The sequence below is a fragment of the Pongo pygmaeus genome, chromosome 3 (assembly GCF_028885625.2).
Source record: "Pongo pygmaeus isolate AG05252 chromosome 3, NHGRI_mPonPyg2-v2.0_pri, whole genome shotgun sequence".
NCBI lineage: Eukaryota > Metazoa > Chordata > Mammalia > Primates > Hominidae > Pongo > Pongo pygmaeus.
The window spans coordinates 38,871,254-38,878,549 of NC_072376.2; the positions used below are offsets into that span (position 1 = coordinate 38,871,254).

General features: G+C 45.6%; 1 pseudogene; it reads left to right on the top strand.

The window, feature by feature from the left end:
* The first annotated feature begins 636 nt into the window (after nt 1-636).
* On the top strand, nt 637-5,736 carry LOC129034876 (WD repeat-containing protein 5-like; annotated as a pseudogene).
* The last annotated feature ends 1,560 nt before the right edge of the window (nt 5,737-7,296 follow it).

A 7,296-nucleotide genomic window follows, 5' to 3' on the forward strand; every position in this document is an offset into this window, starting at 1 on the left:
CCAGCTACTCAGGCTGAGGTGAGAGGATCACTTGAACCTGGAAAGCAGAGGTTGCAATGAGCTGAGGTGGTGCCACTGCTCTCCAGCCTGGGCACTACAACTGTTCTCCAGACTCTGTCTCAAAAACCCAAAAACTTCCAGAAGATTTTCCAATCCACTGTTAACATCATCATTACATTTCATTTATGAAAAATAAAAACTTCATTTATGTTACTGTGATGAAACAGTCAACATAAATTGAAACTCATCAGTTTAGCATTTCATTCAACTTTAGCATTCATTCAATGTAGATTGAAACTCATCAGATTAGCATTTGTCCTTATAATATTGGAATAATTTAGAAAGGCTTAAGAGTGAATGTTGGCCAGATGTGGTGGCTCATGCCTGTAATTCCAGCACTCTGAAAGGCCAAGGTGGGCAGATCACCTGAGATCGGGAGTTTGAGACCAGCGTGGCCAACCTGGTGAAACTCCATTGCTACTAAAAATAAAAAAATTAGCTAGGTGTGTTGGCAGGTGCCTGTAATCCCAGCTACTCGGGAGGCTGAGGCACGAGAATTACTTGAGCCTGTGAAGCGGAGATTGCAGTGAGGCGATAATTGTGCCACTGCACTCCAGCCTGGGTGACAGAGTGAGACTGTCTCAAAAAAAAAAAAAAAGAATAAATGTTAATTTTTTACATTGGTGTGACTACTTCAGAACCTGCAAAATAGTTTTATGCTGATCACATTTGGTCCCTCTGAAAAAACCAAGGCCATAATGCTGCCTAAGACAAGGAAATAGAACCTAGAAATATTAACCCTTATTTGTATAGTAGCTTGCTAAATCCACATGTCCTATTCCTTTCATTACTCACATTGGTTGTATTATATGATGGTAAAGACCTGAGAAAGGAATTTCCTTCCAAAATACTAATAACTCAGATTCATCTTTTGACTGAATCCTGCCTTTCTACTTTTTCTGCATATCTAAAAGGACACTTTTACGTGGCCATGTTGTAAAATATGTAAAGTGGATAGCCAATTCTGTTTTGAATTCTTATAACGAGCCAGTATTATAAAAGTAATGCACGTCCTTGCCAGGTGTGGTGGCTCACGCCTGTAATCCCAGCACCTTGGGAGGCTGAGGCGGGTGAATCAGTTGAGCTCAGGAGTTTGAGACTAGCCTGGGCAACACAGTGAGACCCCCATCTCTACCAAAAATACAAAAAATTAGCTGGGCGTGGTGGCGCATGCCTGTAATCTCAGCTACTTGGGAGGCTGAGGCAGGAGAATCACTTGAACCTGACAGGCAGAGGTTGCAGTGAGCCAAGATCACATCACTGTATTCCAGCCTGGGTGACGGAGACTGTGTCTCAAAAAAATTTTTTTAAAGTAATGCATGGGCCGGGCATGGTGGCTTAACACCTGTAATCCCAACATTTTGGGAGGCCAAGGCAGGTGGATCACCTGAGGTCAGGAGTTCGAGACCAGCCTGAACAACATGGTGAAACACTGTCTTTACTAAAAATAAAAAAATTAACCAAGTGTGGTGGCACATGTCTGTAATCCCGGCTACTCAGGAGGCTGAGACAGGAGAATCCTTGAACCTGGGAGGCAGAGGTTGCAGTGAGCCGAGATCACACCATTGCACTCCAGCCTGGAGTAATGTGTGTCTTTATAGATCCTAGTAAATTTTGGGATGCAATTTTAACCCTACCAACTTTCTTTTTTTTTTTTTTTGAGACGGAGTCTCGCTCTGTCGCCCAGGCTGGAGTGCAGTGGCGCAATCTCAGCTCACTGCAGGCTCCGCCTCCCGGGTTCATGCCATTCTCCTGCCTCAGCCTCCCAAGTAGCTGGGATTACAGGCGCCCGCCACTATGCCCAGCTAGTTTTTTGTATTTTTAGTAGAGACGGGGTTTCACCGTGCTAGCCGGGATGGTCTCTATCTCCTGACCTCTTGATCCACCCGTCTCGGCCTCCCAGAGTGCTGGGATTACAGGTGTGAGCCACTGCGCCCAGCCCCAACTTTCTTTTGTTTTGAGACAGTCTCACTCTGCCAGGCTAGAGTGCAGCGGCATGATCTCAGCTCACTGCAACCTCTGCCTCCTGGGTTCAAGTGATCCTCCTGCATCAGCCTCCCAAGTAGCTGGGATTACAGGCGCACACCATCACGCCCAGCTAATTTTTGTATTTTTAGTAGAGGTGGGGTTTCACCGTGTTGGCCAGGCTGGTCTCGAACTCTAGGCCTCAAACGATCTGCCCGCCTTGGCCTCCCAAAATGTTGGGATTTGTGAGCCACCACCGGGCCTAACCCTACCAACTTAAAATAGAAACATCTCAAGCTCCGTTAACTTATTTTACAGGAAAAAAATGGATTACTTTTCAGGCTAATTTTGTGACATTTCTAGATATTATCTAATAGTTAGGCCTTTTGCACAGTGTAGGCCAATGGCAGTTAAACATTTGTTAGCAGGAGAATCATTTGGTGAAATAAAATTCTCAGTCGGCGCGGTGGCTCACGCCCGTAATCTCAACACTTTGGGAGGCCGTTGCGGGCGGATAACCTGATATCAGGAATTGAGACCAGCCTGGCCAACATTGCAAAACCTCGTCTCTACTAAAAATATAAAAAATTAGCTGGGTGTGGTGGCACGTGCCTGTAGTCCCAGCTACTCAGGAGGCTGAGGCACAAGAATCGCTTGAATCCAGGAAGCAGAGGTTGCGGTAAGCCGAAAATGCACCACTGCATTCCAGCATGGGCAACACAGTGAAACTCTTGTCTCAAAAAAATAAATGAATAGTCCGCGATCCCGCCCAGGCGGGGTCTGCCGACGCCCCCAGCGCCCGGCCCTCCGCAGCAGCCTGGCAGACTGCCTCTGTCACCAGGACCCTCCGTCCACGTCCCCTGTGCGGCCAGCGTCAGAGCCACGGCGATGGAGGAGAGGAAGCCCGAGACCGAGGCCACGAGAGCACAGCCGACCCCTTCATCATCCACCACTCAGAGCAAGCCTTAGCCCCTGAAACCAAACTATGCTCCAAAGTTCACCCTTGCTGGCCACACCAAAGCAGTGTCCTCCGTGAAATTCAGCCCGAATGGAGAGTGGCTGGCAAGTTCATCTGCTGATAAACTCATTAAAATTTGGGGGACTCATAAGATGGGAAATTTGAGAAAACCGTCTGATCACAAGCTGGGAATATCCGATGCAGCCTGGTCGTCAGATTCTAACCTTTTTGTTTCCGCCTCAGATGACAAAACCTTGAAGATACAGGCCGTGAGCTCGGGAAAGTGTCTGAAAACCCTGAAGGGACACGGTAATTACGTCTTTTGCTGTAACTTCAATCACCAGTCCAGCCTTACTGTCTCAGGATCCTTTGATGAAAGTGTGAGGATATGGGATGTGAAAACAGGGAAGTGCCTCAAGACTGCTAGCTCACTCGGATCCAGTCTCGGCCATTCATTTTAATCGTGATGGATTCTTGATAGTTTCAAGTAGCTATGATGGTCTCTGTCACATCTGGGACACCGCCTCAGGCCAGTGCCTGAAGACGCTCACTGATGATGACAACCCCCGGTGTCTTTCATGAAGTTCTCCCAGAACGGCAGATACATCCTGGCTGCCACACTGGACAACACTCCAAAGCTCTGGGACTACAGCAAAGGCAAGTGCCTGAAGACATACACTGGCCACAAGAACGAGAAATACTGCATATTTGCCAGTTTCTCTGTTACTGGCGGGAAGTGGATTGTGTCTGGCTTGGAGGATAATCTTCTTTACATCTGGAACCTTCAGACGAAAGAGATTGTACAGAAATTACAAGGCCACACAGATGTTGTGATCTCAACAGCTTGTCACCTGACAGAAAACATCATCACCTCTGCTGCGCTAGAACATGACAAAGCAATTAAACTGTGGAAGAGTGACTGTTAAGTCCCTTTGCTCCCGCACGCGATAGACTGTCAGGAAGTTGACCCGGATTGGCAAGAAACATGGTGTCTCGGAGGTGGTCCCCCGGGTCTGTGCCTGGGGGTCAGGACCGGGCCTGATTTGAGCCTTCTTTTTGAAGATGATTTGGCCGAGTGTGGACCACCAGAAAGTTCTAAAAATTGCTGGTGACATTTTTTGCCAATTCTCTAACACTGTCTAGGGAAGAGTTCCTAGTCTGTTGTGTTCAAACAGAGTCAACAAAAATTTTTAATTTTTTGTTACAAAAGGATGAAGTTCAATTTAAAAAATAAATAATAAAATCTCATGGAACTTCAATGTAAAAATCTCATGGAACTTCAATGTAAAATAATTAAAATGACATTTTATTAGCACAGTGTATGTTAAAGTTTCAGATTTGTAACATTTACTCTGTAAATAAAAATAGTGAATAAGTAAAATGAAGCAATTTTGATACACATGCAAAATTGGGATTTATGGATAACAGTTGCTGTCTTCAGCCTCAAGAGTCTACTTATTTGTTTTGGTTGCACAGTATTGAGAACAGTTCTAATATAGCTAAATAATAGTAAATTTCAGTTAATAGCATAGCTTAAAAAGAAAAAAATAGTAAATAATTTTTTAAAATGGTAAAACACCTCATCTTGGAATGTCTGGATACTTTCCAGTTAAATTTAATACAGAAACTTGAAAGAGGAGTAGCAGGAGATGTTTTTGTTTTGTTTTGTTTTTGAGACGGAGTCTCGCTCTGTCGCCCAGGCTGGAGTACAGTCATGAGATATGGGCTCACTGCAACCTCCACCTCAAGTGATTCTCGTGCCTCAGCCTCCTGAATAGCTGGGATTACAGGCATGCACCACCATGCCCGGCTAATTTTTGTGTTTTTAGTAGAGACGGAGTTTCACCATGTTGCCGAGGCTGGTCTGGAACTCGAGGACTCAAGTGATTCACTCATCTCGGCAACCCAAAGTGCTGGTATTACAGGCACGCGCCAACACTCCCAGCTAGTTTTTTATATTTTTAGTAGAGATGGGGTTTCACCATGTAGGCCAGGCTGGTCTCAAACTCCTGACCTCAAGTGATCTGCCAGCTTTGGCCTCCCAAAGTGCTGAGATTACAGGCGCGAGCCACTGCGCCCAGCTGGGGCTGCTATTTTTGAATCTGCTTTTAAAGAGCAGGTGGTACCTTTCTCTTCCTCTTTTCCTTTTTCCTTGCCGGCTAGAATGAAAACATGATGTTTAGAGTGGGAGCAGCCATCCTGGACATGAGATGGAAGACTTGTGTCAAGGACAGCAGAGCGACCAGATGAGGAAGGCTTGGGCCTTTTTCAGCCCTTGACCACCTACCTGGACTTTTATGTGAGAGAGAAATACATTACTATTCTGCTTAAGACACTATAATATTGGGTCCCTCTTGGAGCATCCAAGTTTATATGCTAATGCAATTTATAAATTATGTTTATTCTAATGCCCGTAAAATAAATGCCTATTAAAATTAAGAAAGATGTATATGCACCTAAAATAATCTCCCATGTTACTAGCATTATCTAGTGAGTAGTCTCTTACATGTCTGTATTCAAGAAAAAGGAAGGGAAGAAGGGAGCAAGCGGTCACTGTATCCAACTTATCCTCTGCTTATACATACTATTTTGCAAGACAAACACTAATGATATATTTCTTCCTGAGTTTTTGGTCTAAAACTTGAACACACTCCCAGTATGTGGTGATGATAACAGCTAGTTGGGGACCACATGCTCTGGAAAGCTAGGATAAGTCTCTAAAGAGTGACTAACAAAGTTAATGCCTTTTTTTTTTTTTTTTGAGACAGACTCTCACTCTGTCGCCCAGGCTAGAGTGCTGTGGCATGATCTCAGCTCACTGCAAGCTCCGCCTCCTGGGTTCACGCCATTCTCCTGCCTCAGCCTCCCGAGTAGCTGGGACTACAGGTGCCCGCCACCATTCCCGGCTCATTTTTTTGTGTTTTTAGTAGAGACAGGGTTTCACTGTGTTAGCCAGGATGGTCTCGATCTCCTGACCTCATGATCCGCCCGTCTTGGCCTCCCAACGTGCTGGGATTACAGGCATGAGCCACAGTGCCTGGCCTTTTTTTTTTTTTTTTTTTTTTGAGATGGGATCTCACTCTGTTGCCCAGGCTGGAGTGCAGTGGCACAATCTTGGCTCACTGCAGCCTCAACCTCCCTGGCTCAAGTGATCCTCTCACTGCAGCCCCCCAAATAGCTGGGACTACAAGTCCCCACCACCACAACTGCCTATTTTTTTGTTGTTGTTGTCATTTTGGCAGAGATGGGGTCTTGCCATGTTGCCCAGGTGGGTCTCAAACTCCTGAGCTCAAGCAATTCACCCACCATGGCCTCCCAAACTGCTCAGATTATAGGCATGAGCTACTGCACCTGGCCTTTTTTCGTTGTTTTTTAAAATAATGTGATAGCTGTGATTGTGCCACTGCACTCCAGCCTGGGCAAGTGAGACTCTGTCTCAAAAAAGCAAAAAAACCGGCTGAGTGTGGTAGCTCACGCCTGTAATCCCAGCACTTTGGGAGGCTGAGGCAGGTGTATCACCTGAGGTTAGGACTTTGGGACCAGCCTGGCCAACATGGTGAAATCCCGTCTCTACTAAAAATGCAAAAATTAGCCAGGCATGGTGGTGGGCACCTGTAATCACAGCTACTTGGGAAGCTGAGGCAGGAGAATTACTGGAACCAGGAGGCAGGGGTTGCAGTGAGCCAAGATTGCACCATTGCACTCCAGCCTGGGCAACAAGAGTGTGAAGCTCTGTCAAACACATACACACACACACACACACACACACATAAATAAATAAAATTTTTAAGTTAAAGAAAGTGACTACAAAAATAAAAAACACCTCAATGTTTCCTTTTACCATTTTAACCTTTTTTTTGAGACAGGATCTTGCTGCATGACCCAGGCTGGAGTGCAGTGGCACAAATCGGCTCATTGCAACCTTGACCTCCCAAGCTCAAGTGATCCTCCCACCTCAGCCTCCTGAGTAGCTGGGACTACAGACACATGCTACCACTCCTCACTAATTTTTTCTATTATTTGTAGAGTTGGGATCTCACTATGTTGCCCAGACTGGTCTTGAACTCCTGGGCTCAAGTGATCCTCCCTTCTCGACCTCCCATAGTGAGGCAGAAATTAGAGAAAGAAGAAATAAAAACTGAAAGAGAAAGACAAGTTTTCCTGTATTAGGTTGTCTCATCCCAAAAAGCAGTAACAGACAGAGACCAGGTGCAGACAAAGTCCTGATAACACTATCTAAGAAGTCAGAACCCAAAAGGAATGTGCTCTGGAGGCTCTTCCAGCACTCCCCAGCATAAGGATAAGAAAAACAA